The sequence below is a fragment of the Camelus bactrianus genome, chromosome X, assembly GCF_048773025.1.
Source record: "Camelus bactrianus isolate YW-2024 breed Bactrian camel chromosome X, ASM4877302v1, whole genome shotgun sequence".
In the NCBI taxonomy this organism is placed as follows: Eukaryota; Metazoa; Chordata; class Mammalia; order Artiodactyla; family Camelidae; genus Camelus; species Camelus bactrianus.
In genome coordinates, this window is record NC_133575.1 from 59,554,826 (window position 1) to 59,578,017 (window position 23,192).

The following is a 23,192-nucleotide window of genomic DNA, read 5'->3' on the forward strand; positions in this document are numbered from 1 at the left end:
TTGCCTGGGAGCCTAGCACACTGCCACTCTGCCCTTTCTCATCTGAAAGCTCAATGGGTTCATTTTGCTCCCCTTCTCCCCCTTCCAAGATTTCCTGTTGATGGGAACCTAGTGATGAGTGAGAAAGCCCATCCACTTCTGGCAGCTTTGATGGGAGCTTAGATTTGATTTCTGACTCAGTCCTGCCTCCTCCAGTCTTCCAGTCAGGAGGTGCTGGGTTGTGTGTGTAAGGGAGGCAGAGGCCAGTTGGAACACAGCCCAGGGGGAAAGGCTGGTCTTTTGTTTGCCCACCTCTATGGGACTGAGCATGAAAAGACAGCTGGAAAAGACCACCTCAGAGGAGACGACTGGGACATGAGACCTGGGACAGGGGCAGGAAGGACTCAGTGTCAGCACTTCACTACCACTCCCACCCCGAGGCAGTCGGCCTCAAGAAGTGGCCTGAGAAGCGAGGAAGAGATTGCCTATGACCTGTAGCAGCTCCCAGTCTAGAGAACTAGGCCTAGGCCAAGGTCCTCCAGGGTAAGGGACTCCCCAGTTTCCAGACAGCCTTTCCCATCTTGGTACCCTCCTGCCCCATTCCTCACGTGATGTGCATCCTATGAGGCCTGCAGGGATGGTGCTAGCCCCCATTCTGTTAAGACCCAGATCAAACGTGACCTCTCCCAGAGAGCCTCCTCTGGTTGCAGATCTGTCCCCCTTTCCCAGACACTCCCCCAAAAAGGGAGGAGTGAGTAGGAGTCCCAGATAAGGGGAAATGGAAAGAGGATTGGGGAAACACATACCTTTTCACCTCAGAGTCATTTTCTACTGTGGAGACACCACCTTGCTGCTACATCCTCCCAAAGGTTGCCATATCCCTCAGAATAGCTGCTGAGTCTGCAGATGACACGGTGATGGGAAAAGACATCACTTCTACTAGGACTTTCCCCACCCCTTCCCCCTTGTTACTCCCACTGTTTCTTAGGTGGTACCTAAAACACTTTAGGATTAATGAGTCTGGCTCTCCCACCCCCACACTCTGCATACCAGGAGCTCCTGGAGGGAAGGCAAGGCCCAGGCCCGAGTCCTCTGTCCCTGCTTCCAGTCAGGGGCCTGCACAGTCTGGGCTCAGGAGGGAGATAGGAACAGCAGTTGGAGTCCCGCTCTGTTCCCTTCGCATTGCACAAAGCTCATTGGTAAGGGTGCTATCATGCGGGAGTGGAGTCTGGGGTCTGAGGTCCATAGTTACTGGGGTCGTGAAGTGGTAGACACTGACCATGCTTCCCAGAAGTCCTGAAATTGTCATGATGGGAGAAGAGAGACTGGGTGGCAGAAAGACAAGGTTCCCTGCCCCTGGGGCACTCACATCCCAGGAAAGGGAAGGCAACAGCCTCTTGTGAACCCCCTCCTGGGTGCCAAGCCTCCATTGTGAGATATTTCACAAAGTCCATGTCATAAACACAGGAAACAGACCCCACGAAGAACAGGTCTAGCTCAGGCAACATCAGCCTTAGAGCTGGGATTCCCACCAAGTCTCTGTGAACCTACAGCCTGTGCTGCATAAGAGAAGGGGTCCAAAGCAATTAGCCTGCCCCCAGGAAATAGGTCACAGCCAGGCTGAGTGTTGCTCTCTGCTGTTGGCAGGTGGGACCTCAGCTGTGCTATAGCCAGATTGGCCTTGGTAGGTAGAAGTCCATATGCTGAACTTGTACATAACCTCCACGCCTGCCTGTGTTGGATATGTATTACTGTGTAAAAATTACTACAAAAACTTAATGGCTTAAAACAACATTTATCTCACAGTTCCTGTAGGTCAGGAATCTGAGTGCAACTTAGCTGGGTTTCTATTTCAAGGTCTCTCACAGGCTGCAACCAAGGTGTCAGCCGGGGCTGCAGTCATCTCAAGGCTCGACTGGGGAAGGATCTGCTTCCAAGCTCACTCACGTGGCTATTGGCAGGATTTAGTTCCTTGAGAGCTGTTGGACTGAGGGCCTCAGTTTCTTAACGCCTTTTGGCTGGAGGCCATCCTCAGGTTCCTTAGCATGTGGACCTTTCCATAGAGCAACACACAACATGGCTTCTTGTTTCATCAGAGTGATCAAGTGAAATGAGACGGGGGGGGGGTAGTATGGGGCAAGGGGCAAAAATTGTGCACATGTGAAACAGGAGTCACAGTCTTTATAGCTCATTAGAAGTAAGTCACTAGGTCCAGGCCACACTCACGGGGAGGGGATTACACAAGGATATGAATACCAGGAGGTGGAGATCATTGGAAGCTATCTTGGAGACTGACTACTATAGTTTGCCCTCTGCTCCCCAGTGATGCACGTCCCTTCCACATGCAAAATACATTCATTCACCCCTTCCCAAGGCCTGTAAAGGTCTCATTCTATTACAACGTTGCCTCAAAGTCCAGAATCTCATCTAAATCAGGTCCAGGTGTGAAGGAAGCTCCTTCAGTGTATTCTTTTAAGTACTACATTTTTCCACCTGCAGATCTGTGAAAATTACACAAGTTACCTGTCCCCAACACACCCACATACAATGGTGGAACACGCACCGGATACTGCTACAGACATTTCATTTCAAAAATGGGACAAATGGGAGACATTGTGAAATCCAACTGGGCAAACGAAAATTCCTAGATAAGGTTTCAAGGTCTGGGAGTAATTCTCCAAGGCTCTTGGCTCTGTTTTCGAGCTCTTGGTCCCAGCAGCTGTGTCTTTCTTCCTTTTTCATGAAAGGTAGCACATATTCGCAGCTGAGCAGTTTCCTCAGTCTGCTTCCTGGCAGTAAAATTTGGGGGGTCCAATGGTTTCTTTTCTTTCATTTTCTCTGTAATCAGCTGCCACTGGGAAATGATTCCAAAAGCAGGGCTTGGTGTGCCTCTGCTGTTGGCAGGCTGAGGCACTCAGCTGTGGCTATAGCCAGACTGGCCTTGGTGACAGTCTATACTGGGGAGCCCATGCATAAACTCCATGCCTACCACCAGGGACATTTTGTTCAAGAGTCCACTGGGTAAGGAATTGAGGTTGGCTGACATCCACGAGACAGGACATCTTGTCCATGTGGTTGAGATCTTCCTCCACAGTGAATTCTCTCTGGTGCTCATTTATGTGGGATGTGAATATCTTCACACCTGTGCCCATCCCAAACGAGACATCCATATGCCTCTTCCCTAGACTCCATACTTGAACAGTATTTCCATCCTGGTCTTTCCAAGTCATCGATCATCTAACCAAATCATTACTAACTACTCATGGATCAGTGGGTATCTATACCTCTGACCATCAATGTGACCAGGCAGTGAAAATTCTCATCGTCCTTCAGAATCAACCCTAAGTGGAGGTATAACACTGCAGCTCACCACTTCCAGCTGGTGCCAGCATATTATGCAAAGCCACCTGTAAACCAAGCTTGACTATTGTGTCTCTTAGTTACCTGGTCACAGGGAATGCCCCATGGGACCTCAGGTGTGAGTGAGAAAGGAATGGCGGTGCAGCCAGTGGGAGTATGAGCCACCTGCTCAGGCGGCTTACTTACTCAATTTGGTGGTAGAGTGCTGCTGCACATAGACAACCTCATGGCTCGGTGGGACATTTAATGCATGCTCACCATGGTGGCTCAGCTTATACAGGTCGCATGGTGTCCTATGCTCAGGCATTCATTCACAAAATAGATCTGTTTTTCCATTGTAATCTTTCTCTGCATCTGGGACTCCTATTATCACAATGTAGCTACTTCTAGTTTTAACTTCCATTTCTTTAGTTAAAAAAAAAACATTTATATCTCTTTATTTTTTCCTGTTGATTTCTAGAAGAGGTCCTCAATCTGATCTTTCCACTCACTAATTTGTTATTCATCCGTAGCACCCCCTTACCCCTTGTGCTATCTACACCATGTGTATTTCAATAATGTGTCCAGGAACCAGGCAAATCACAGAATGGGATTTGTGATCTCCTGGGCCCAGTATGAAAAGGACTCAGGCCAACTCTTCATGTATGACCTGATCCCACTCTGACCGATGGACAATGGTGACAGTCTAGGTCACCGGGGATTAACTTAGAACCAGTATCCACTCTATTCCAAAAAGGTCTGGGTATTTCCCTGTCCCCAAGGCACAATCACATAATTACATTGGCTGCAGGTTCCTGTGGGAAAAGCAAGGAGGGAGAGTTTACCATACACACCTGTGAAAAATGTAGCAAGGTCCTTCTTCAAGTAAACCCTTCCTTTCATTCAAGGGGCTCCGGTCCATGAACTTGGGGAGAGGCTGGGACTCTACATTTTGGGCATTAGATCAAGCCTCCATTTGCTAGACTAGATTTTCTTTGGTTATATAAATTAAGTAGGATCTTTTATTTCTTGCAAACTATATTTTAATTAAAATTAACTTACTGGTCTTACTTGACTTATATAACCAAATCAAAGTTTATATATCTTGGTTATATAAATCAAGTCCATCTATTTTGGTCTTAGGGCAACTATGTTTAGTTAGCCACCACTACAAATCCCCACAGGTCAAATCATTCTGATTACTGCCATGGCTCTGCTGTCCATTATAGGAATCAGACCCAACTTGTCTCTGAAGGTGACCTATCATCCCCATTGAAATCAGGGGGCCCATCTCTCACCATGACCCCAAATTACAGAAAAAAAAAAACTGCAATGTTTTTTAAGGAGGCTGGTGCTCACTCAGGTATTAGTTAATGTAAAGTTAGCTTTGGGAAGACAGAAAAAAAAAATCTCCGTGAAATTTAAGACAATAAAAGTTGACTTCTTGGTCCTGTAAATTTCCAAAACAGGTGTTAATAGCTGGGCTGCCCTCTTCTAAATGGTGATTCAGGGTCCTAGGCACCTTCTGTCTAGACGGTCTGCCATCTTCAAAACATGGTCACCATACTGCCATCTCCATCCCAGCCAACTAGAAGAGGAAAAGACCACGTAGGAGGTTTTAATGAGCTAGGCCTAGATGTAGTGTACATCACTTCTGCTTATATTCCATTAGCTAGAACTCAGACAGTGGTCATATTCAACTGCAAGGGATGCTGGAGAATGTAGTCTGAATTTGTCCCAAAGAGGAAGAGGAAACAGGCTTAATGACCACCTACCTAGTCTCTGTCACATCTCATAATGTATTTCTCAAAGCCTTTGTGAAAGGAGGGTCCATATAAATAGAGGGTGAGTTAAACGGGTTACACATGTTGAATTGATTCCAACATTCTTATTGCCATAATATTTGGAAGGCAGCTATGCTCACCACTATACCACCAATACCATTAACATTTGGGTTCCTCCCTCTACATTATACATCTGGCATCTTAACTTCATTAACATAGGCTACAGTTGAGTCCAGGTTTCAATCAATCAATAGGACAAATCTTAGAACTACTCCTAGATGCTTCAGCTAACACAGCACATCCAGGAATGCTGATCAGTGCACCCACACTGAAAAGTTTGGCCCTACCAAAACCAGATAAAGACGTCACAAGAAAATTACAGATCAATATCCCTTACGAATACAGACGTAAAAATCCTCAACAAAGTACTAGCAAACCAAATCCAACAGCATATTAAAAGGATTATACACCATGATCAAGTGGGCTTTATCCCAGGGATGCGAGCACAGTTCAATATCAGAGAATTAATCAAGGTTATACATCATATTAAGAGAACAAAGGAAAAAAGAAACCTACGTGATCATCTCAATTTATACAGGAAAGGGATTTCAGATGCAGGAAAGGCACAGAAAACTAATAAATTCAGTATGCTAGCTTGCAAGGTACAAGATCAACACATAAAAATCAGTTATGTTTTAAAAGGAAATTAAGAGACCAATAGTATATAAACAGTATCTAATAGTATCTAAAATACCTAGGAATAAAGTTAACCAAGGAGGTGAGACATGTAGTGACAATTATAAACCACAGCTGAAAGAAATTAAGGGGGACCTAAGTAAATGGGAAGACATCCTGTGTTCATGGATTGGAAGATTTTACATTAAGATGTCAGCACTACCCAAAGCAATCCTAATGATTCAGGACAGTTCCTCTCAAAATTCTAACAGCCTTTTTGCAGAAATGTGGAAATGCCAGTCAGTCCTCAAATTCTTGCGGAATTGCAAGGGATGGTTACCAAGGCTGGGAATTTTCTCAGACTCAGAGAAGGCCCAGGAGAATTTAGAACAAAGACTGAAAGCATTTTTGAGGTGGACAGTCCTACCTCTGAGAGTGTGAATCAACTGGCAGCCAACTTGCCTTCAACGGACTCATGTCCCCAACCTGAGGAGCCATCACACCCTTTAAAGCCTCTCGCTACCTGACAGGTTAGTTCCAAAGAGAAAAGCATCATTACGTGCTTAGGGAATCCCTTCCCCTAGACTAACCCTTGCTGTTGCTGCTCCTCCATTTGGTATTGTTCTGCTCCAACAAGGAAACAGCCAACATGGTCACCTCTCAAGGAGGGCCTACCTTTCAACACTGCTTCCTGTTTTCCCACTGAAGAATCCTATCCCATTCTGACTACGTAATGCACTTGATGTCACACACCCTAAAATACCCAGATAACTCCCCCAAATTCCTGACTTCGTGTTTCCTGTGAATGGCTTCTGTTTCTAAGATACTGGGGGAACACACAGGGCAAGATATACTCTGTGCTTTCCTCATTGCACCATAAAGCTCTTCTCCCTTTGAGCCCCTCAGCACAAAAGTAGTAACGGTAACAACAGCAAATGCATACAGAGTGCTTACTATCTGCCAGACACTATTTCTAAATAGTAAATAGTAAATAGATATATTTACTCATTTAATACCTTCAATAACCCTATGAAGTAAGTACTATTACCACCCCCATTTTTACAGAAGATGAAACTAAAGAATATAGAGGTGAAATGACTTGCCCAGTTATGACATGGTACACCTAGTATTTGACCCCAGGCAGCTTGGCTCCAGAGTCCACTGCACTGCCATGCTGTCAAGTGACAACTGTGGCACTGACTCATGCCTGCACCCTAGTAGGGCCCCTTCCCCACCCTGGCCCATCTATAGAAACTCTCTCTAGGGCTTCAGAATATGTATGTCTTTGGTATCTGGGATGCCTTTGGCCAAATTTGGTATCAGTGAGAGTTTCTCACTGCCACTGCCACCAAAATATACATATTTGGAAACAAAAACTATGCCAGGAAAAGAACACTTACACTATTATTTAATGTCCTTAGAGTGACAAAAAAAAATTGCACTCATGAAGCAAGATCAGGAAGCTATACAGAGGAACATTCAGAGAACAACAACAACAACAACAACAACAACAAAAAGCCCTTAGAGTCAAGCAACAATGAAAGACGGACCTTCAAAGCAGCCAGAGAAAAAGAACACTTGAAGAAAACAATTAGACTGACAGCAGACTCCCCAAGGGCAACAGTGGAAACCAGAAGACACTGCCATAATATTGTCTAAGTGTTAAGAGAAAAAAAGGTAATTCAGAATTGGGTACCTAGCAAACCTATCTTTCAAGAAGAATAAAGCAAAATAAGGGCATTTACAGATAAATACAGATTCAGACAGTTTCCTGTTAAGAGATTGGCACTAAAGGATCTTCAAAAGTATATATTTCAAGAAAGAAAATCATCCCCAAAAAGTAGGTCTGAGGTATATACAAGGGGAGCAAATAAAACAGTAAACAAATATTTAAACAAATGCTGTCTGCATGAAATAATATTGTCAATGTCCATTTAGTATATATGTTAATATCTTCCTTAGAAAAGAAAGAACCAAAATATTAGACAACCATAACATACAAATTGGGAGACATTCATATTTTATAATGTCCTTATATTGTTTGGGTGGGGGATTATGATAATGTTTAACACTAGACTTCAGGTTAAATAAGTAAGGTAAGTTTTTAAGACTAACCACTAAAAAAAATCTCTGGAGGGAACTAATCAAGAAACAAAGAGAAAAGGCACAAATAAATAATATGAACAACATAAAAGACAAAGCAGCAATTATAAGAGGATATCATTAATCTGAAAACTTAGACGATCTGGACCAACTAATTTATTTATTGGATGAGCCCACTAATAACCTCGACCAGACAAATACAGGACCAAAGGTGCAAAACTCCTGAACCATTTATTAGCAAACCAAATCCAGTAAAAAAAAAAAAAAAAAAAGTAAAAAAAGATTTCACAGAAGATGAAAATGTTGGGTTTATTCCAGAAAGGCAAGAATGCTTTAACATTAGAAAGCTCCCATAACAAGGTGGCCCTGTGACTCTAAGGTGGCAGCTCAGTCCTCTTTGTTAGCCTTAGAGGGGGGAGGTTAAGTCCCTCGGGGAGGTGGGGTCTCTTGAGAAGGCAGGTCTGTGAAGGTCCCCACCTCGCATATACACCCTGCTAGAATAACACACACAATAACTCTGCGATTGGTACAGTAGATTCATTTCACAAGTGTTAAAACTAAGGCTAAAAAAGGTTGGGAAACTTGACCAAGGTCCCAACGCTAGTAAGCAGTTGAGCTGCAATTCAAATCCAGGTTGGCCTGGACCTATAGCCCATGTTCTTAACCACCATGCTATTCTCCCTTTAATACTGATAGTAGTAGGTATTCAATAAATGGTAGCCAGGTGCCAGGTACCTTACATGTGCTCTGATACCCACAACCGCTGTCCAAGGTGGCCATTTGACTGATGAAGAAACTGACACTTAGAGAGGACAGGTGACATGGCTAAGGTCACACAACCAAGACATGGGAGCTCCATACTTTGAAACTGGGCTTACCAGACTCCACAACCAAACTGTCCTTGTTTATTACAGGTAGGAATGAATCCCAGAGGAGCTGAACCCTCACGTCTGAGGACAAGACAGGTAGGCCCAGTCCATTCCCTAAAAGATGATGGTCTTTTATGCCATGGCTGGTGTCAGGAGTCAGGAAAATCCCTCTCCACAGTGAGATCTCCACACGTGGCACTGAGGGAAACTCCATAACCTCCAGGACAGTGGGAATGACCCCAACCCCAGGGGAGGTATAAAGGAAGCAGGTAACATAAGCCCCATCGTCTAGATAAGGAAGCCAGAGACACTGGAAGCAGGTATGGACAAGCTCATGGACAGTGCTGTCCAATGCCCAACCAACTTTTCATTATCCTTCCGAAGAGTTAACAGATTAGCCTGTCCAGGGAGGTCACAAACTCCTCATGTCAGCGTTTCGGTATGTGCCAGAGTCTCCTAGAATGATCTTGTAGAAAGACAGGTGAACGGTTAACACAGTCAGGTTGGTGCACACCATACTGCTTCCCATTTTTGGGACTTTGCCCATGCTGTCCCATTTGCCTGGACTGCTCTCCTCTCCCCTTGTTAGCCATCTAGAAGATTCCTACTCATCTTTTCAGATTCAGTTCACATACCATCTCTTCTAAGAAACCTCCCTGTCCCCTGAGCTGGACTGTGTGTTCTTCAGGGGCTCTCACAGTCCCTAGTACCCATCACTGTTACTGCATTGCCCACACTGCTCTGAAATTCTGGTTCTGGGTCTGAAAACACATCTTGTTCATCTCTGCGTCCTTAGTGCAGAACAGGAGGCCTGACACATAGTAGGTGGTCAAGTCAACTTTGCTCAACTGAACTTATAACTAGTTGGTTGGTTAAACCTAGGGTGATAATGATTAATGGACTGATGTTGGCCTGGAGAGGAGGTCTCTAGGGGCGTGCCACAGGTATCTGTGTGTATTGATGGCATTCTGAGGAAATTGGCAGGTAACATAAAACCAGGGGAGTAGGCCACACCTTAGACAACAAACTAGTATACAAATAGTCATGGGCAGACAGAAACACTGGAGTCACACTGGCCCCCAAGGGGAGATTAGGGGAAAAGTCAGGATTAGCATATACTGCTCCAGCCTTGACAATGGAAAAACTTTTTTTCTGAGCTGAAACTTACCCCACTGTGGTGTCCACCATTATGACAGCACTTACTATGTGCCAGGCTTTGTACCAGCTTCTGTACCATTCCCTCAACCCCATCCAGATACTACAGAGAAAGTCTAATGGGGGTAATCTGCTTGGTCTGGGGACCAGGACATAATTTCTCACAAGGCAGGAGAAAGGGGGATCCCAGATAGGATCAGAAGGCCTAATGAGAGCTGGAGCTTTGGTTTTCACCACGTCACAGGCAGGCCTGACAACACAGGCCTGTTGAGGGCTGCTTGAGAAAGAGACAGGTCCACCTTCAGAAGCCCAGGGTATAGAACCAGTCACAAACATGGGGCTTTGTCACCACCCCACCAACTGTGAATTTGCTTCTCAAAAGAACCCAGAAGCTATATTCCCTGCTTCTTTACAGCCTCCCACCCTTCTGAACAATGACACCCAAGCTCCATTGCATGGCATGAAAAGGTTTCATGCCTAGCCTAGTTCTCAATGCATCTCTCCCTCTATCTTCCATATTAATTCATTCATTCATTCAGTTTATTCCACAAATATTTATTGAGTGTCTACTAAATAGCACTACGTACTGTTCTTGGCACTGGGAATACAGTAGTGAACAAAACAAGAGTCCCTGCTTTGTGGAGCTTACAGTCTACTGGGGAGAGACAAACACTAATCACAATAAATAAATGTAATATATCAGGTGATCAGTGCTTTGCAGAAAAACACAGGCAATAAATTAGGATAAGGGGATAGAAAGTGCTGGTGAATGGGGCTATTTTAGATATGTTGGCCAGGGAATGCTTCTCCAGGGAGGTGACATCTGAACATACTGGAAGTGGGTGGGCAAGTCATCAGAGTATCTGGGAAGAATAGTGTTCCAGACAGTGAGAATAGCAAGTACAAAGGCTCTGAAAAGCGGGGGGATACCTGACATGTTTATGGAACAGCAAGGAGGCTAATAGAGCTGAAGAAGAGTGAGTGATGGGGAGAGAGATAGGAGGCAAGGGGAGAGAGATAGGAGGCAAGGTCAGAGAGGTGGCTGGGACCTGATTGTGTACAGACTTTCGGGTCATGGTGCAGGCTTTGGCTTTTACTCTGAAGGAGCTGGGAGCCATGGGGAAATTTTGAGCAGAGGAGGAACATAAAATCTGATAAGGATTTTAAAAAGAATTTCAGAGAAGAACTAGTAATGGTATTAGAATACTAGGCAAAAGAAAACAAAAAACAGACAACTACTAGGAAAACAAAAAGGCATACAACAAAGGATATGTAATTGGACTGTACTATGTGGTTTGGATATGAACAATGTTTACAAGGCCATACTCAGGCAAACAGTGATTACTGGTTGAACGAAACTGTACAAAATGTTTAAAGAAATAATAGATGCAACCACAAAGACGAGCAAGCAACAAGAGACTACTAGGGATGATGAGGCAGATTAGAAAGTGAATATATGAAGCTTGTACAAATGAAAAATGCAGTTCTTGAAATAAAAACTCATTGGACAGATAAAACAGATCAGATACAGCTGAAGAGAGAATCAATAAGCTGAAAGATATATCTGAAGAAACTACCTAGAATGAAGTGCAGGAAGAGAAGACAGAAAATATCAGTAAGATATTATAAGATATGGAAGATAGAATGAGGAGGTCCAAAATATGACTAATTGAATTCCAAGAGAGAAAATATAGAAAGAATGGAAGAAAGGCAATATTTGAAGAGATAATGGCTGAGAATTTCCCAGAAATTATGAAAAACATGAATCTGGAGGCATGAAGCACATTTCCAAAATAGAATAAAAAAGAAATACATACCTAAACATTGATAGAATGAAACTGCAGAACCCCCTGAACATTCCCCTCCCTCTCAACAAAAAAAAGAGAGGAAAAAAAATACCTTAAAATTAACCAGAATATAAAACAAAAACACCTACAGAAACAGCAGTAAGATTGACAGTGGACTTCTAATATCACCTATGACAATCTATCTGTAAAGATTGAAGAAAAATTAAAGACATTACATATAACAAAGACTGGGGGAATTTAACACCAAAAGATATGTTCTAAAAGAGTATCCAAACGTTGTATTCATAATGAAGGAAAATGACCCCGAAATGATAGTCTGAGATGCAAAAATGTATGAATGTAAATCCAAACACACACCATCTATATAAAATAATACTAATGATGGTATATAATTTGTGAGGTTAGAGGGGAAAAAAGGAACAAACTAAAATGCCAAAAAAAAAAAAAAAACGTGGTCAAGAGAGGAATGACTAAAGTTGAAGGTTTCTAAGGTTCTTGCATTCTTCAAGAGGAAGGTTAAAATACTGTTTAAAACTCAAGGATAGCAACAGAAAGAATGGGAAAAGAATAGATAAATTCCAAACAATAGGGAGGAAAAAAATTGAGTAAGAAAGCAAACAAACAAACTTCAAAACTAAAAATGCAGGCAAAAACAGAGAGAAAAGAAGCATCAAAAAGGTGGTAGTAGGAAATAAAAACAAAAAAGTATGATGGTAGAAACAAGTCCAAGTATATCACAATAAGTGTACACAGACTAACCTTGCCCATTGAAAGACAAAGATCATTAGATTAGATTTTTTTAAAGGTCCAGCTATATGCCATTCCCAAGAGATATAATTAAAGCACAAAGGCATGAAAATGTTGAAAAGTAGAAGGATGGAAAATTATACACCACACAAATCCTAACAAGAAGAAAAGTTTGTGTTGCTATATTAATGCAAGATAAAATAGATGTCAAGGAAAAATGCATTATGGGGACTACAAAGGGTCATTACATGTTCACCAGGAATATATAACAATTCTTAATTTGAATATTCCTAATAAAATACCCTTGAAATATGTAAAGAAAAAAACTACAAGGAGAAATAGACAAATCCACCATCATAATTGAATAGTAACACACCTTACAATTGTTGGCATATTATAACTCCCCCAAAATCAGTATAGATATAGAAAATGTGAACAATACAATTAACAAACTTGATAATAGACATATGTGGAACTCTATATTCAACAATCAGAGAACATACATTCTTATAAAGCACATAGGAAACATTCAAAAATATTGATCACGTACTAAGCCATAAAACAAGTCTCAATAAATTTCAGAGTTTTTATCACACAGATCACATCCTCTGACCATAATGCAATTAAGATAGATTTCAATAACAGAGAGATAAATTTTAAAGTCTCCAAACATTTAGAAACACACTTCTATATAACTCGCAGGTCAAAGAAGTAACCATGATGGAAATGCTTAAGTACTTGAACAGAACAATAATGAAATATGATATGTGTGAACTTGAAGAAAAGCAGTAGTTAGAGGGAAAGTTATGTCCTTAAATGCACAAATTAGAAAACAAGAAAGACCGAAAATTAATGAGCTCTGTGTCCAATTTAAGAAATTAGAAAAAGAACAACAGAATAAATCCAAAAAATGTGGAAGGAAGGAGATCAAAAAAGATAAGAGCAGAAATTAAAGAAATAGAAAACAAAGACACAATAGAGAGGAGCAACAGAGCCAGAAGTTGGTTCTTTGAAAAAACTAATAAAATAGACAAACCTCTGCTGAGATTGATCAAGAAAAAAAGTGAGAAGGCACAAATAACCAATATCAGCAATGAAAAAGGAGACATAACTGCAGACTGTATACAGCAGAGAATAAAAAAATACGGGAACTTTATGCCAAAAAATTTGAGAAGGCAGACAAAATGGACCTATCAATTCCTAGAAAACTCTATTACCAAAACTGACTCAAGAAGAAAATGAAATCCTGACTTGTCCTCTACTAAAGGAATTGAAGCAGTACTTAAAATTCTTCCTACCAAAAAACAAACAAAAGAACAAAAAACAGCAGGAGGCAGAAGTTTACAGTTGATACGCGGATTACAGGTAGGTGAAGAGATAGTAATCCCCTTAGCCCTGGAAGTGTCCACGCAGGACCTAAGGCAGTAGAGACCCTAGGCAGGCCACCTCTCTCTATGGGCAGCCTCCCGTGGAGATCCTTAGAGGGTGACTCTTAATGAGATGGGATCTGACAAATCTCTCTGCAGTCCCTGCAGGCGGTGAGCATGAATGAGTAACATCCAGCACTCAGTTACTGCTCTGCGGTAAAAGTGCTAAGCAGGGCCAAGGAGGAGCTCTATCATTTGGACAGCCTCTTCAGTAGCCAGCTTCTGTAGTCTTCTGCTCACTGAGGACAAGGGGCCTGTGGAGCTGCTGGAGAGTCTGTGTTCCAGTTGCCAAGAAACACCACATACGACCCAAGCTGTAACTGGCTGGGGTAGGATTGGGTGCAGGGAGGCCAAGCAGGGGCTTCTGGAGAGCGTAGCTCCAGGTAGAAGCCCTGAAATTCTGTCTTCACGAATATCAGATACTTCTATCCGTTTGCAGCTGATGAGCCCTTTTAATGGTGTCCAAGCTAGCTGCAGGGTGATGGTTCTAACAATGATGCATGTTCTGCAAATAAGAGCTTCATCATTATTTTGAAATAGTTAATATGAACGAGTTCAATTGGATTTGAAATCTAATCACATTATCACAAGAAATTTTAACATATATTTGTCGGTGAAACACAAAGAAAAGCTGTTAGATGTAATTTCATGTGTTAAACATTTTTGAACAATTTATAAATTGGTTTTTAAATACTTTATCACCTAATTGTACAAAGAAAGTTTTGTTTTTTTTTTTTACTGATGGTGACTGTTAAGAATTTGAAGAACACATCATTAGAAAGTCTTGATCAGGATTTGCATGTAGCCATTTCAAGCATAAAACTTGATATAAAACATGTTATGGAAGCAGATTTCAAGTTTCTCATTTAAAATTCTGAAAATATTTTATTTAGAAGTTTAATATTAATTTAATATTAAAAAGGAAAATATCAGGCCAAAGTGGTTTTACAGGAGAATTCTACCAAACAGATCATTGCAAAGTTATAGAGCATCTTCTAAAACATTATAAATGAGGTAACACTGACATTCTATGATACCAGAACTTCATGCCAAAAGCAAATAAGGACAGCATGAGGAAGGAAAATTAAAGGCCAATTTTACTCATGGACAAAGACACAGAAATCCAAGACAAAATATTAACAAACTGATTCTAGTACTGTATAAAAAGGGAAAGATCATGATCAATTTGTGTTTGTGCCAGAAATGCAAAGGTGGTCTAACATGAGGAAAATCTCTAATCATTTACCACATTATCAGATTACTGGAGGAAAAAACCATAATCATCCTAAGAAACAGAAAATGTATTTGTAAAATTTAACATCCTTTCATGATTTAAAAACAATGATAAAAACTTCTCGGCATTAAAAAACAGTAACAAAAACTTCTTAGCATAGAGGAACAGGATGGAACTTGCTTAATCTGATAAAACCTATAGAAATCTACAGCAAATATCATTCTTAGGGAAATGTTAGTGGCATTTCCTTGAAGATATCCAACAACACAAGGGTGTCCACTGCCACCTTTTCTATTCAACATTGTATTGGAGGTCCTGGCCATCACAGTAACACAAGAAAAATAAATTAAAAGCATAATGATTGGAAAGAAAAAAAAATGAAACTGTCATTATTTAAATCTGATATAGATGTCAACAAAGAAAACAAAGAATATACAGACAACTTAAAAGGAACCGGGGCTCCTTGAGAAATGGTTGATTCTGGGGTTGGGGCAGGAAGATAAAAGATGAGTAAGAAGCATCTTGTCCTGCTAGCAAGTAAGGACGTACTCAAAACACAAAAGGATGGGGCCAGGTCAAAGGGTGACAGAAGCCAACCTAAAAGAGCCCCCAGTGGCCAAAGCTGGAACAATCTGAGCCACAAGACAAATAACAGTATTGGATTTATAACTCAAATTATTAAATAAATATGCATGAGTTCATACTGATATAAACAAGTAACTGAATAAATAAGTAAAAAAATAGAGAAGAAACAAATCTTTTTTTTAACAGAAGAATCCCAAATAACATATGTAAATATACCCCCTTCCAGAGGTAGAGCTTAATTCCTCTCCTCCTTGAGGGTGGGCTGGATTCTTCCAAAGAACAGAGAATGAAAAGGGAAACACAGCAACTTTACAGTGGAGAAACCTGACAAACACCACCTTAACTAAGCGGGGAAGGTCAAAATCACTAGGGGTGTCATAGGGATATCACATACCCCGATACGATGTGATGAAAAGGGCACTTCAACTCTGTGGCATTCTTTCCAAAAACAACCCCAGTCTAATTTGGAGGAAAACTTCAGACAAATTCAAATTGATGGACGTTCTATAGGACATCTCAAAACTGTTAGGGTTATTAAAAAAACAAGGAAAGACTGAGAAACTGTCATAGACCAGAGGACACTAAAGAGACATGACAACTCAAATGCAGTGTGGTATTTGGAATTGGATCCTAGAACAGAAAAAGTACATTTGTGGGAAAATGGATAAATCCATATAAAGTCTGAAGTTTAGTTAATAGTAATATACCAATGTTGTTTTCTTGGTTTTGACAAAAATACCACAGTGAAGTGTATATGGGAACTTTCCCCACTACCTCTTTATTTTTCTATAACTAAAATTACTCTAAAATTAAAAGTTTGCTTAAAGATAATAAAAGTTCAGCAAGGTGAATGGCTATAATACCAACATAAAAATCAACTTCATTTCTATATACCTGCAAAAGAGATAAAACACATTAAATAACAAGATCTCATTCATAATAGCAATAAAAGCTGTAAGTACCAAGGAATAAATCTAACACAAGATATGCAAGACCTTATACAGAAAATTATAAAGCTCTACCAAAAGACATTCGAGAATTTATTTTAAATGAAAGGATATATCATGTTTATAGCTGGGAAGACTCAACATCATAAACATATCAATTCTCTTCAAACTCTTCTATAGATTTATTGCAATTCCAATATTTTTGTAGAAAATGACAAGCTAATTCTGAAATGTGTTTGAAATAACAAGGGGCCAAGAATATATGCTACTCTTGAAGAAAAATAAGATGGGAAGATTTTGATTTATCAAATATCAAGATTCTTTATGAAGCTAAAGTAATTAAGATAGTGCGGTACTGGTTCAGTGGCAAAAGTCGGCCAATAGCAGAGATCCCAGAAACAGACCTATACAGATATGAAACTTTGATGTATGACAGAACTGGTCAGATCAGTAGGCTATCCATGTGGAAAATAACACACCTGGCTCACTACTTTATAACTTATACCACACAAAAATCAATTCCAGTTGGAGTAAGGACTTAAAAGTGAAAGGTAAACCTTTAAACTTTTATTAGAAAAAAATAAAGACTATCTTTATGACCATAGGTTAGGGAAGACAACACACAAAAAGTGCTGGCTAGAGAGAAAAAAATGAATCAATTGACCAACTCAATTAAAATTAGTAATTTCCACTCATGCAAAGACACCATAAAGAAAAAAAAAATCCACAAACTGAGAGAAGATATTCAACACATGTGACTGACAAATGATGAGTATTCAACTAATTAAATAACTTCTGCAAATCAATTAAAAATGATTAAAATACCGATTTTAAAATGGGCAAAAGATATTAATAGTCATTGCACAGAAGAGACACGTGTGGCTCATAAACAAGAAAAGATGCTCAACCACATCAGTAATTTGAAAAATGCTAATTAAGTCCACAATGACTCAGTATAATGACAAAAGTTAAAGAGCGGGACAATACCAAGTATTGACAGGGTAGGAATCTATGGGACCCCTCATCAACTGCTGAAAGGTATGCAAATCAGTACCAACAGTTTAAAATACATTTTGGCATAATCCCGTCAACCTGAATGTTTACGTGTCCTATCAACCAGCAATTCCATTCCTAGGTGTATACCTTAGAAAAATGGGTGTGCATGTGTCCCAGGAGACATGTACAAGAATGTTCCTAACAGCACTTTTTATAAGAGCAAAAAGCTGGAAATGACCGAAATGTCCCTCAACAGGTAAATGGATGAATAATTTGTTTTATGGTTGGCCAACAAAATATTATACAGCACTGAGAATGAACAAGCTACAGGTACATGCGAAACATAGGTGAATCTTGGAAACACAACATTAAGTGAAAAAAAAAATAAGCCACAGAAGACCACATACAGTATGATACTATTTTTTACAGCCAAGCCAAACACATGATGTATTGGTTAAACATCTCCACAAATATGAAAAAAAGATATTAAAAGGAGCAATGGAATAACACAAGACTTAGGAGAGTGGTCATTTCTGGCAGGGAGGTGAGGAGTGGGACAGAAAATGACACAGGGATAGATGCCATCGTTAATGTTGTTCTTGGGTAAGGTTGTGAGTTCTTGGGTTTCATTATCATTATTATCTTTATAATTCATGCACATAAAGTATATATTATTTTATTATATGTCTAATATATTTTATATGAACAAACAGGGAATGGGAGAAGAGTAGGAAGAAGTGAGGAATGACAACAGTTTTGAAGAGTTTTGTTGTCAGGGGAATAAATAAAGTCATATTTGCAAGGGGATGTGGGATGAAGAGAGTTTCAAATTTTTAAAGGTGGGAGCAACAGGAAATAGATGGGATGGCCAAGTGAGGACTTTGGTGAACCAGCTATCCCTTTAAAACAATGAAAATGTGGGCAAACCAACTAAAATCAACCCAGTTCAAAACTCTGGCAATTAACACAGGCATAGAGTGAAGTGAAAATCATTGATCCAAGAGAAAACATCAAGTCTTGGCAAGGCAGCGGGTTCTCTGACTTTTTTGTGTGTGGCATTTTAACTTGTGGCTATTCTCATTCTCCTTCCCTCTCCAGCTTAGTGGTTTAGTAGCCAAAAGCTGACTAAATTCCAGAAAACAGAGAGATGCTTTGGCTGGGAAATTAAAAGGAAATCCTGGAGAATGAGACAACTATAGGGAACCTTGAAAAGCTCTGACATATCCCTGGGAACCTAAAGGGCTGTGCACAGGGTTATGTGCGTGCCCAAGAAAGAGCTGGAAAAGGAGAGGGCCCAGGTCACTATTCCTGGCTGACTGTGAGGCCCTGTGCAAGCCAAAAGGGAAAGCTAAGGCTGCCTTGCAAACTGGCTGAAGTCTGAAGGCATGCCTTCTCACACAGATCCTCTTGGCAGAGAGTGGAAGACATACAGACAAGGAATTTAAGGCAATCTGACCAATCACTGGCTGACCACCAAATTATACTTACCAGGTGTGACCCTTAGAAATCCAGGCTTAAAATAAAAGTAAGATCTTTTCTTTTTTTGAAAGAAAGCTAGCAGAGAACTCAGAGGCCACATAATGCAGGGAATATAGAATCGACAGAATTAGTCAAGAAAAGTTACTAAACAAATAAATGACAAGAAAAATAACAGTAACAACAACCACACAACACACACACACACACACACACACACACACACACACAACCAGAACAACAAATCTTGAGAGTGGAAGAGTTTGATACTAGAGTTGTTAAGAGTATCTAAAATGTCCAATTTTTGACAGAAAGTTATGAAACATAGAAAGTAACAGTAAAGTATGCTACATATACAGGGGAAAAAATTAGCCGAAAGACCATTTCTCTGAAAGGGCCAACGTTTGAGACTTAAAAGATAAAGGCTTTAAATTAGCTATTATAAATATTTTCAAAGAACTAAAGGAAACCACATCTAAAGAATTAAAGGAAAGTTATGAGAACAATGTCTCGCCAAATAGAGAATATCAATAAAGAGCTACAAATCATTTAAAGAAAAATCAAATAGAAAATCTAAATGAACTCATCTACAAAACAGAAACAGACTCTCAGACATAGTAAACTATCTTATGGTTCCTGGGGAAAGGGGGTGGGAAGGGATAAATCTGGGAGTTTGAGATTTGCAAATGTTAACCACTATATACAAAAATAGATAAAAAAACAAATTTCTTCTGTATAGCACAGGGAACTATATTCAATATCTTGTAATAACTTTAATGAAAAAGAATATGAAAACAAATATATGTATATGTAAGCATGACTGGGACATTGTGCTGTACACCAGAAATTGACACATTATAACTGACTATACTTCAATAAGTAAAAATAAATAAATAAATAGCAAAAGATACAAATAAAAAAAAAAAAAGAAAATCTAGAGTTGAAAGGTATAATAACTGAAATGAAAAATTCACTTAGAGGGGCTCAACAATACATCTGAGCTGGCAGAAGAGAGAAAGGGTAAATTTGATGATAGGTCAAATAGAGATTATCCATTCTAAAAAGCAGGAAGAAAAAAGGAGTGAAAAAAAAAAAAAAAACAGCCTACAGCCCTGCGGGACACCATCAAGTGTAGCAACACATACATAACAGGAGTCTCAGAAGGACAAGAGGATGAGAAAGGGACCAAAACATCACAAATTTGATGAAAACCATTAATCTATACATTCAAGAAGCTCAAGTAGAATAAACTTGAAGAGATCCACACCCAGACACATAGTGAAACTGATGAAAGCCAAAGACAATATCTTGACTGCAGCAAGAGAAAAATGATTTATTGCATATAAGGGATCCTCAATAAGACTAACAGCTGATTTATTATCAGAAACCACAGAGGCCAGAAGACAATGTGATGACATCTCCCAAAATGTTGAAAGTAAAAGATGAAGAATTCTTCATCTAGCTAAATTGTCCTTCAGACATGAAAGAGAAGTTAAAATAAATAAAAACTGAAAAAATCTGTTGTTATTAGACCTATCCTACAAGAACCCTAATTTTAAGCTGAAATTAAAGAATACTAAATGGTAACTTGAAGGTAACTACATACATATTATGAAAGTATTTTTGTTTGTTTATTCTCCTATCTGTCTTAAAAGACAACTACATAAAGCAATAATAATAAAACTGTGTTGGCAGGCTTATAATGTATAAAGAGGTAATTTGTATGATAATAATATTATGAAGGGGGGAGAGGGAACAGAGGCATTCTAGATCAAAGTTTTTATATACTATTGAAATTAAGTTAGAATTAATCCAAAGTAGATTGTTTCAAGTTAAGATGTTAGTTGTCATCCCCAGGGCAACCACTAAGAACTTAACTCAAAAATATATAATTAACAAGGAAATTAAAAAATTATAGTAGAAAGCATCAACTTGATACGTAAAAAGAGAGGAAATGAAGAACTAAGGGACAGTAAAGACATAAGACATACACAAAGAAAATACCAATCTCTCACAAAGCCTTTCCAAAAACTAGAGGAAACATTTCCCCATTCATTTTATGCAGCCAGTATTACCCTGATACCAAAATCAGACAGAGATATCACAAGAAAACTACAGACCCTTATGAATATAGATGTAAAAATCCTCAACAAAATACTAGCAAACCAAGTCCAGCAACATATAAAAAGTATTATATAACATGACCAATTAGGATTTATTTCAGGAATGCAAGGTTTATGAAAATTAATCAGTGTAATATACCATATTAATAGAACGAATATAAACTCTACATGATCATCTCAGATGCAGACAAAGCATTTGACAAAATCCAACACCCATTCATCACAAAAACACTCAGAGAACTAGGAGAAGTAAACTTCCTTAACTTGATAAAGGCTATCTATCTAAAACCCACAGCTAACACCACACTTAATGGAGAAAAACTCAATACATTCCCCCTAAGATCAGGAAAAAGACAAGGATGTCTGCTCTTGTTGCTTCCAGTCAACATTGTAGGTCTAGCCAGAGCAATTGGTCAAGAAAAACAAATAAAAGGCATCCAGGTTGAAAAACAAAAGTAAAACTATCTCTATTTGTAGATGATATGATCTTATATATAGCAAATCCTAAGGGATCCACTAAAAACTATTTGAACTAAAAAACAAGTTCAGCAATGTGACAGGATAGGAGTTCAATGAACAGAAATCAGTTGTATTTCTATGCACTAGCATTGACAGTCAGCAAGTGAAATTAAGAAAACAATCCCATCTATAATAGCAGCATAAAGAATAAAATACTTGGGAATAAATTTAACAAAAGAAGTGCAAGACTTGTATGCTGAAAACTACAAAACACTTCTGAAAAAATTCAAATAAGGTCTAAGTGGAAAAACTTCTCATGTCCATGGATCACATGGCTTAATATTGTTAAATGGCAATACTTCCCAAATTGATACATAGATTCAACACAATCCCTTATAAAAATTTCAGCTGATTTTCTGCAGAAGTTGACAAGATGAGCCTAAAATTCATATGGAAATGCAAAGGACTTAGAATAGCCAAAGCAATCTTGAAAAAGAAGAACAAAGTTGGAGGACTCACATTTCCTGATTTCAAAATTTACTACACAGCTAATGTAATCAAGACAGTGTGGTCTGGCACAGTGACAAACATATAGATCAATGGAATAGAATTGAGAGTCCAAAAATTAATCTTTACATTTATGATTTACAGTCAACTTACTTTTCACTAGGTCGTCAAGACAATTCAATGAGAGAAGGAATACTCTTCAACAAAAGGTGTTGGGACAACAAGATATCCACAAGGAAGAATGACATTTGGACCCCTACCTCATACCATGTACAAAAATTAACTCAAAATGGAGCCTCAACCTAAATATAAGAGCTAAAATCATACAATTCCTGGAAGAAAACAAAGGGAAAAATGTTTGTGACTTTGGATTATGGAATGGATTCTTGGATACGACACAAAAAGTTCAAGTTACAAGAGAAACAGATAAATTGAACTTCATCAAAATTAAAAACTTTTGTGCATCAAAGGACACCATCAAGAAAGTGAAAAAACAACCTACAGGATGGGAGAAAAAATTTGCAATTCATGTATCTGACAAGAGGCTTGTATTTAAAATATATAAAGAATTCTTACAACTCAACAAGAAAAAGACAAGTAATTAATTTTAAAAGGGCTAAGGATTTGAACAGACATTTCTCTGAAAAAAAATATAAACAGCCAATAAACACATGAAAAGATGTTCAACATCATTAGTTTTTAGGGAAATGCAAATAAAACCCACAATGAGATACCACTTCGTACTCATTAGGATGTCTGTAATAAAAAAGACAGACAATAAAAAGGGTAGATGAGGACATGGAGAAATTGGAACCCTCATACATTGCTGAGAATGTAAATCAGTGCAGCCACTTTTGCAGTTTGGTAGTTCCTCAAAAAGTTAAACATAGAGTTGCCATATGACTGAGCAATCCCACTCCTAGGTATCCACCCAAGAGAAAAAAAAAACACACACATCCACAACAAAAACTTGTACACA

General features: G+C 39.2%; 1 long non-coding RNA gene across 2 annotated transcripts in view; it reads right to left on the bottom strand.

Moving 5' to 3' along the window:
* LOC123613195 (uncharacterized) overlaps positions 1–23,192 on the bottom strand; it is a 29,995-nt gene that overhangs the window by 1,570 nt on the left and 5,233 nt on the right. The window contains exons 3-4 of one of the 2 annotated variants that reach the window (XR_006720533.2): positions 4,841–4,906; positions 786–879 (exon numbers count right to left, since the gene is read on the bottom strand). This is a non-coding gene — a long non-coding RNA (uncharacterized LOC123613195). Of the gene's footprint in view, positions 1–785; positions 880–2,145; positions 4,907–23,192 lie in introns of those variants that run through there. The other variant, XR_006720532.2, reaches the window with a different exon arrangement.